General features: G+C 41.2%; 1 long non-coding RNA gene across 1 annotated transcript; it reads right to left on the bottom strand.

The window, feature by feature from the left end:
* Positions 1 to 8,068: 8,068 nt before the first annotated feature.
* LOC115091569 lies at positions 8,069 to 9,122 on the bottom strand. The gene is made up of 3 exons (XR_003856772.1): positions 9,001 to 9,122; positions 8,537 to 8,589; positions 8,069 to 8,181 (listed from the first exon to the last, which is right to left on the bottom strand). It is a non-coding gene; the product is annotated as an uncharacterized LOC115091569 (long non-coding RNA).
* Positions 9,123 to 9,810: the final 688 nt, after the last annotated feature.

Consider the following 9,810-nt stretch of genomic DNA (forward strand, 5'->3'; position numbering starts at 1 on the left):
CTTGATAGCTGCCTGAATTTCAAGCAGAGAAATTGGGGCTGCCATAAGATTGTATTTTTAAACAATGTCCACACCTGTTGTACACTTTTAACCTCGGCAGCTGCACCTTTCAGTTTTTTTCTATTTTGCTCATTTTATCGAAGTTTCCCTTTTGAAAATTTAGTGTTAGAGCTGTAGATTTACATATTGTCCCCTTCCAGTCATTAGTTCATATTTTATCACGTTATGATCACCATTGCCAAGTGGCCCACCACTGTTATTTATTTATTTATTTATTTATTTAAAATCTTTTCTATACCGTCATTAAGCTAGTTGCCGTCACAACGGTTCACAATAAGGCACATAATTTCAAACTTAAATGTGTTGAGTTATATTAACTAAACAGGTGCCTTCAAATACTGTAACATAGTTTCATATTAAATATTATTTAGTGGTTGTGATAAGTCATGTCTACTTTAAGTATATCAGCTATAAGATAAATTAACACTTAAGTCTGGTCCTCTGTTGCAATCTAATAGAGGTAAAGTAAAATAAAATATACACACACACACACACACACACACACACACACACACACACACCATTCGAGTAAGCTGATGTGTGTGTGTGTGGGAGTTCTTCGAACTGCATCATACAATTCCCTGGATTCTACTCTTCATTCCCTTTGTGGTATGCTTGCTTAAATAGCCATGTTTTTAAACTTTTTTTGAATGCTTTGATGTCTCTTTGTGTTCTGATTTCTAAAGGCATCGTGTTCCAATTTATAGGTCCTGCCAGGGATAGGGCCCTATCCCTTACTTGAGTTAGTCTGGCTGTTTTTACTGAGGGAATAGTTAGTAGGGCTTTGTTTGCTGATCTCAAGTTTCTATTAGGGACGTGTACGTGAAGGGCTGTGTTCAGCCATTCTTCCTTTTCGTCGTGTATTAATTTATGTATGGTGCATAGAATCTATTCCCCTGTTTAATGTAATCACATTCTTACATGCTTGTTACTGTTATAATGTTATAATGTAAACCAAAGTGATATGTAACTTTGCTACATGAATTCCGGTATATAAAAATGTTAAATAAATAAATAAATAAATCTTGTATTGAATTCTTTGTTCAATGGGTAGCCAGTGTAGTTCAATTAGGGTTTTGGTGATATGGTCTCTTTACTTTTACCAGTTAAAATTCTTGCAGCTGTGTTTTGTTATACCTGTAGTGGTCTTATCGTGGTGTGGGGTAATCCTAGTAGAAGGGCATTACAGTAATCAGTGCTTGAAAAAATTAATGCTTGTAGTACTGACCGGAAGTCATTTGGTGTTACCTCTCTCACCAAATCTTGCGTTCTACTAAGAAGGGAAACTTTGATAAAATGAGAAAAATTATTAGAAAAAAACTGAAAGGAGCAGCTATAAGAGTAAAAAATGTCCAAGAACCGTGGTCATTGTTAAAAAATACCATTCTAGAAGCACAGTCCAGATGTATTCCACACATTAAGAAAGGTGGAAAGAAGGCAAAACAATTACCGGCATGATTAAAAGGGGAAGTGAAAGAAGCTATTTTAGCCAAAAGATCTTCATTCAAAAATTGGAAGAAGGATCCAACAGAAGAAAATAAGATAAAGCATAAATGTTGGCAAGTTAAATGTAAGACATTGATAAGACAAGCTAAGAGAAAATTTGAAAAGAAGTTGGCTGTAGAGGCAAAAACTCACAGTAAAAACTTTTTAAAATATATCCGAAGCAGAAAGCCTGTGAGGGAGTCAGTTGGACCGTTAGATGATCAAGGGGTTAAAGGGGCACTTTGAGAAGATTAGGCCATCGCGGAAAGATTAAATGAATTCTTTGCTTCGGTGTTTACTGAAGAGGATGTTGGGGAGGTACCCGTACTGGAGAAGGTTTTCATGGGTAATGATTCAGAAGGACTGAATCAAATCACGGTGAACCTAGAAGATGTGGTAGACCTGATTGACAAACTGAAGATAGTAAATCACCTGGACCGGATGGTATACACCCCAGAGTTCTGAAGGAACTAAAAAATGAAATTTCAGACCTATTAGTAAAAATTTGTAACCTATCATTAAAATCATCCATTGTACCTGAAGACTGGAGGATAGCAAATGTAACCCCAATATTTAAAAAGGGCTCCAGGGGCGATCCGGGAAACTACAGACCGGTTAGCCTGACTTCAGTGCCAGGAAAAATTGTGGAAAGTGTTCTAAACATCAAAATCACAGAACATATAGAAAGACATGGTTTAATGGAACAAAGTCAGCATGGCTTTACCCAAGGCAAGTCTTGCCTCACAAATCTGCTTCACTTTTTTGAAGGAGTTAATAAACATGTGGATAAAGGTGAATCGGTAGATGTAATATACTTGGATTTTCAGAAGGCGTTTGACAAAGTTCCTCATGAGAGGCTTCTAGGAAAAGTAAAATGTCATGGGATAGGTGGCGATGTCCTTTCATGGATTGCAAACTGGCTAAAAGACAGGAAACAGAAAGTAGAATCAAATGGACAATTTTCTCAGTGGAAGGGAGTGGGCAGTGGAGTGCCTCAGGGATCTGTATTGGGGCCCTTACTTTTCAATTGTTCAGAGTAGTTAAATCACAAGCAGATTGTGATAAATTGCAGGAAGACCTTGTGAGACTGGAAAATTGGGCATCCAAATGGCAGATGAAAATTAATGTGGATAAGTGCAAGGTGATGCATATAGGGAAAAATAACCCATGCTATAGTTACACAATGTTGGGTTCCATATTAGGTGCTACAACCCAAGAAAGAGATTTAGGCGTCATAGTGGATAACACATTGAAATCGTCGGATCAGTGTGCTGCGGCAGTCAAAAAAGCAAACAGAATGTTGGGAATTATTAGAAAGGAAATGGTGAATAAAACGGAAAATATCATAATGCCTTTGTATCGCTTCATGGTGAGACCGCACCTTGAATACTGTGTACAATTCTGGTCGCCGCATCTCAAAAAATATATAATTGCGATGGAGAAGGTACAGAGAAGGGCTACCAAAATGATAAGGGGAATGGAACAGCTCCCCTATGAGGAAAGACTAAAGAGGTTAGGACTTTTCAGCTTGGAGAAGAGACAGCTGAGGGGGGATATGATAGAGGTGTTTAAAATCATGAGAGGTCTAGAACGGGTAGATGTGAATCAGTTATTTACTCTTTCGGATAATAGAAAGACTAGGGGACAGTCCATGAAGTTAGCATGTGGCACATTTAAAACTAATCAGAGAAATTCTTTTTTACTCAATGCACAATTAAACTCTGGAATTTGTTGCCAGAGGATGTGGTTAGTGCAGTTAGTATAGCTGTGTTTAAAAAAGGATTGGATAAGTTCTTGGAGGAGAAATCCATTACCTGCTATTAACTTCACTTACAGAATAGCCACTGCCCTTAGCAACGGTAACATGGAATAGACTTAGTTTTTGAGTACTTGCCAGGTTCTTATGGCCTGGATTGGCCATTTATTTATTTATTTATTTAAAATTGTTTATATACCGCCTTTACAATTCAAAAGAATTAATCAAAACGGTTTACAACTAAACATACATAATGGATAAATTTTTAAAATAAAAACAAAACGGTTTTCAACCGAACATACATAATGGATAAACTTTAAAATAAGAATGAAATAAAAACTAACATTAAAATAATAATACAATAAACATTCAAGCCCTACGACATTAACAGTGAATTGGGTTGAATCTATAGTATTGTTTCTTATGGATGTATCTGTTTGAAAAAGTAGTGACAATGTGGAAGATAAGTGAATGTTAATTTTGTGAGTTAGAAAATAAACTGTAAGCTTTCTGAAATAAGTAGGTTTTTAATGATTTTTTAAACTGTTGTGTGGAAGAAATAAGGCGAAGAGAGTCTGGGAGTGAATTCCATAAAACAGGGCCTGCTACTGAAAAAGCCATTTTTCTAGTTAATTCATGTTTAGCTGGTTTAATTGTGGGTACATCTAAAAGATTTTTGGAGAGAGATCTGAGTTGTCTGGGAGGTTTATATATGCGAAGATTAGTGCATAACCAGGTAGATGAAATGTTATAGATAAGAGAATGAATAATTGATAACACTTTGAACTGGATTCGGTATTTAATTGGCAGCCAATGAAAGGAGAATAAAACAGGCGTAATATGATTTTGGCGTGTAGTACCTGCAAGCAGCCGAGCAGCAGAGTTCTGAATTAGTTGCAGAGGGTATAGAGCAGAGTCTGATAAACCTAAAAATAGAGCATTGCAATAGTCCATTCCCGAGAAAATCAAAGACTGCAAAACAGTACGATAATCTTTAAGATAAAGGAAGGGTCGAATTCTTTTCAATAAATGTAATTTATAGAAGGATTTTTTTGTGATATTGGCAATATGATCGGCCATAGAAAGGTCTGAGTTAATTGTGATACCTAGGCTGATAGTAGAAGTACTAATAGGGATAAGAATGCCCTTAAAATTTAAATGAGAAGGGGGCCCTATAGTGGATTTAGAAATGGATGAAAGATGGGTAATAGTAGTTTTTGAGGGGTTCAATTTTAAACGGTTATGATCTAACCAGGTATTAATAGTGGAGAGAACCAGAGATATTAAAGAAAAAGTTTCTGACCATGAATTTTTATAAGGGACGAGCCATTGTTGGAGACAGGATGCTGGGCTTGATGGACCCTTGGTCTGACCCAGTATGGCATGTTCTTATGTTCTTAATTAAATCTAAAATTGCTCCCTCTATCGTTGGTTCCTGAACCAATTGCTCCATGAGCAGTTGTTTATTCTATCCAGGAACTTTGTCTCTAGCAAGTCCTGATGTTACATTTACCCAATCAATATTGGGGTAATTGAAATCTCCCATTACTGCACTGCCAAATTGGTTAGCTTCCCTGATTTCTCTTAGCATTTCATCATCTGACCATTTTGGCCAGGTGGACGGTAGTATACTCTTATCACTGTACTCTTACCCAACACACATGGGATTTCAACCCATATAGATTCTACTGAGCATTTAGTCTCTTGTATGATCTTTATACTGTTGGACTATATAGCCTCCTGGACATAAAGTGCCACACCCTCCAAGTTGATCCTCCCTATCATTGCGATATAATTTGTATCCTGATATAGCACTGTCCCGTTGGTTATCCTCCTTCCACCAAGTCTCTGTGATGCCAATTATGTCTATCTCATCATTCACCACTATACACTCTAACTCTCCCATCTTACTTCTTAGATTTCTGACAATGGCATACAGACATTTCAAAGAGTGTTTTTTGTTTGTATTAACAACCTGCTTTCAGTTGATAGGGATAATTTGGATTCTTTACTTACAAGCACATGGACTACGTTTGCTTTTATTGGAACCTCTCTGTTGGGATGCCCTGACTCTCCTATTTCAATAGTATCCTTCAAAGATACATTCCTCTGAACCATTTAAAAGCTGCACTATCTCCTTTTTAAAAGTTAGTGTCAGCAGCCTTTGATTCTGGTTTCCCAGTTTCTTACAAAACTGAAACCCTGCTCCCTGCATCATTGTCTCATCCATGAACTGAGACCCCAGAGCTCTGCCTGCCTCTGAGGACTGCACCTGGAATGGGCAGCATTTCAGAGAATGCCACCCTGGAGGCTCCAGATTTCAGCTTTCTACCTGAAATCCTAAATTTGGTTTCCAGAAACTCTCTCCCACATTTTCCTATGTCGTTGGTGCCCATATGTACCATGGCAGCCAGCTCCTCCCCAGCACTGTCTATAATCCTATCTGGGTGACGCATGAGGTGTGCCACCTTCGCACCAGGTAGGCAAGTTACCAGGTGATCCTCACATCCACCAGCCACCCAGATATCTACATTTATGATGGCCGACCTAACCCTTCCCTCCTGGGCAGTAGCCCTACGAGTCTTGTCCTCAGTGCGAGAGGACAACGCATCACCTGGAGAGCAGGTCCTTGCTACAGGATCACTTCCTGCTACACCAAGAAGATGTTCTCCAACCGGGAGACTTTTCTGATCCAAGGCAGCACCGGATAACGTGTGAGGTGTGCCAACTTCGCACCAGGCAGGCAAGTTATCAGGCAATCTTTCCGTCCACCAGCCACCCAATAATCTACATTTATGATGGCCGACCTAACAATTCCCCCCCAGTACTGTAGAGGTTATATGGGGTAAATCAATCAGGAGCCTGAGTTTTTTTTTTTAATTTAATTTATTTATATTCCAACTTTCAGCACTTCAAAGTGGATGACATTCATGTACTGTAGTTATTTCTCTATTCATAGTGGGCTCATAATCTGACCCTGAGGCCACAAGGAGTGGTGACAGTGGGATTTAAACCCTGGCTTCCAGCCCACTGCTCTAACCCCTAGTCTTTTTCAGCCAGCGAGCAGAGGTGTTTCAGGGATGGAGCTGAGGCAGAGCTGGAGGGGCGGAGTCAGCAGAATTTCAAATGTCCTTCCGGCACAGCACAAAAGTCGAGCCACGCACTTGGAAAATTATTCTTGGTGATGAGCAGGAGTTTTAATTGTTATTTGCCTGGTATATTGAGAGGTTTTTTTATTCAGATGATCTTCAGCCGGTCAGCAGGCAGCAGTATAAGAGCGCAGTCTTCCACTGGCACCAAGAGCTGGAGCTGAGGGGATGAATCCCAGGAGTGATGTCTTCACCCTGATGCTAAGGTTCTGAGAGAGAGATGCTCGTTTCAGCAGACATTGCACTATTACTGAGGATCTGTTAGAGTGACAGAACGGGCTGAGAGAATGACAGTTGGAATTAGCAGAAAGAGAGAGAGAGACCTGTTTCAGCTGGAAAGTACAGCTGTGGGTTGACAGGAAAAGCTTGCACAGGGCCCTCATATCTGACTGGGAAGGAAGCAGCATTTCACTTTGCAGACAAACTGTTAAGTACCAGCAGTTGCTATTCCTTCTCTTTCCTTTTTGCTGTTTCTAGTTTTTCAAGCCTTTTGAGTTAACTGTAAATCCTTTTCTTATATATAATAACAAACATTCATTTATTAGCACTGTTTCTGTGAATGATTAGTGACAGGTAAGTTAGTGCTGGGTATCAGCAGGGTCCTGCACCAAGTCTCACATAGTTCTTTCAGGTTTTTGTGTCAGGTGCAGCTGGAGTAACCAACCAGCATCTGAATCAGTGAGGAGGTCTTCTGACCACAGATTGTGCTAATAAATAAACATTTGACTGCTATTTAGTGATTCCTCAGTTGTTATATTTGTTTTGTCTTTTCTGGGCCCCTTTTCTAAGGTCTAAGCACCTCCCAGAGGAGGACCTAGTTTAGAGTAGTGAGTGGACTAAACCATTTGCTATGGCTCACTGGAGTAACTATAGAGGGCAGACAGTTTCCTGTGATCTGAGGGACTCCTCGTCTCTGAGAAATCACTGATTAGCACTGTGAAATCCCTGAATACCAACAAAATGTTTCTTCATTTATATTTATAAACTAATAGGTCTATGCAGCGGTGCTGAGAGCAGGAAGTTAGCTGGACTTACCCAGGTCGAGTTCCCGCTGGATAGACCCAAAGACAGTGGAGTAAGTTTATCTAGCTAACTTCAGGGTTGCTACCCAACTAAACATAAGCCCCACATCCGGTCATCTCTTTTTATCCAGGTAAGTTAACCATTCATTGGCCCACAATTTTAACACTTTGCGGTTTGTCGAGCTAAATTCCAAACTCAGCCGGACAAATCCGCTGACCGAGGACCTTTAAAAGAATTACAGGGCACAAAGCGATGTTTGCAAAAGCTACTTACCAGTTTTTTTTCTTCGTAGCGCATGCACTGCAATCAGACCAAACATACACGGGATGTCAAGGAGAAGTAAGGGAAAGGGAAAGGGGAAGCATAAACAAGACAGAGAAAGGAGAGGAAAAGTAGAGAACAGCAAAGGCAGGTAGGCAGAGAGGAAGGAGAAGGGAGATATAGAGAAGGGAGGCATGGGCTAGGGGAGAGGAAGGAGAGCAGAGGGAGCATTGGAAGGAGGGGTGGGAGGAGTTGATACAATAACAGGAAGGAGCAAAGGAGAAAAAGATGGAAGGGGAAAACAGGAGATAAGGCAGGGAGATTGATGGGAGAAGGAGGAGGGGAGATAGGGAGGGGTAGGGGAGAGGTAGGGAGAGCATAGGATAGAGGAGAGGAGGGAGAGCAGAGGGAGCAGTGGAAAGAGGGGTGGGAGTAGTTGCACCGGTGCTGAAGTGTGCAGGATGAGCGGAACCGGAAAGAGAAAGAAAGGAGATATGTGAGCATTTCCTGATGTCCTACTTTCCATCTGAGGTACAGGCATTGATCTTGGTTATCACAAAGTTAATTGTGCCATTTCTGTATACAAAGTAAGGGGTAAGTTTTCAGAAGAGCTGCTGAGTGACCACAAGAGTTGATTACATTTATTGGATAAATTTTCAATCACAGCATGGCGGCTGGAAATGTTCCCAAATTTAGCTTAGCCGTTCAGCACTGAGAAGCCTCCTGAAAACTTACCCTGAGCAGTTCCAGAGGATCTAACCTCACTGACGGGCCTGTCCCTTAATCTAAAAAAAATACCCACCTCTACCCTGACTCCCAATCGCTCGGTCATTTTTGATGCAGGCTCTTCTTCGTCTGTTAAAGAAAGTTTCAGACTTTAAAATGTGTAAGGCTGAATGCACATCACCATTATATACAGAGAGGACAATAATGAAAGCCATTTCTGGGGGTAAAGCGCTCTTTTATCCACAGAAATAGGCTGTTTGATTACTGTCCATCCTCTACACAAGTAAAAGTAGGAGTATATAACAAGGCATATTTCTGGTTTGGAGTTCGGACAGGGGGAAAACTATATGCTACCCAACTAAACATAAGCCCCACATCCGGTCATCTCTTTTTATCCAGGTAAGTTAACCATTCATTGGCCCACAATTTGAACACTTTGCGGTTTGTCCAGCTAAATTCCAAACTCAGCCAGACAAATCCGCTGACCGAGGACCTTAAAGTATTACAGGGCACAAAGCGATGTTTGCAAAGGTTCCTTACCGTTTTTTTTTCTTCGTAGCGCATGCACTGCAATCAGACCAAAAGCACACGGGATGCCATGGAGAAGTAAGGGAAAGGAAAAGGGGAAAGGGGAAGCATAAACAAGACAGAGAAAGGGGAGGAAAAGTAGAGAACAGCAAAGGCAGGTAGGCAGAGAGGAAGGAGAAGGGAGATATAGAGAAGGGAGGCATGGGCTAGGGGAGAGGAGGGAGAGCAGAGGGAGCATTGGAAGGAGGGGTGGGAGGAGTTGATACAATAACAGGAAGGAGCAAAGGAGAAAAAGATGGAAGGGGGAGAACAGGAGATAAGGCAGGGAGATTGATGGGAGAGGGAGGAGGGGAGATAGGGGGAGGCATGGGGTAGGGGAGAGGAGGGAGAGCAGAGGGAGCAGTGGAAAGAGGAGTGGGAGTAGTTGCACCGGTGCTGAAATTTGCAGGACGAGCGGAACCGGAAAGAGAAAGAAAGGAGATATGTGAACATTCCTGATGTCCTACTTTCCATCGGGCTGATACAGTAAGGTGCGGTAGAAAGAGGTGCGTTAGTGCCGGGCGCACCCGCGTTTGCCGCACGCACAGTTCGGATCACATACCGCTTGATACTGTATTTAAATGGCATGCAAATGCAAGCCGCGTCCAACGCGCTTCCAACACGCGTCCATGAAGTGCAATCCATTTTACTGTATAGGCGCTATACAGCGCCTATACAGTATCCTGGGTGCGCTGGTACCTGTCATTTCAAATGACATTTGAAATGACAGGTACCAGGAAGTGGATCCCAACTTTAAGCAAAAGAAAACCTAAAAACCTAAAA

This window comes from Rhinatrema bivittatum, chromosome 5 (genome assembly GCF_901001135.1).
Source record: "Rhinatrema bivittatum chromosome 5, aRhiBiv1.1, whole genome shotgun sequence".
Classification (NCBI taxonomy): Eukaryota; Metazoa; Chordata; class Amphibia; order Gymnophiona; family Rhinatrematidae; genus Rhinatrema; species Rhinatrema bivittatum.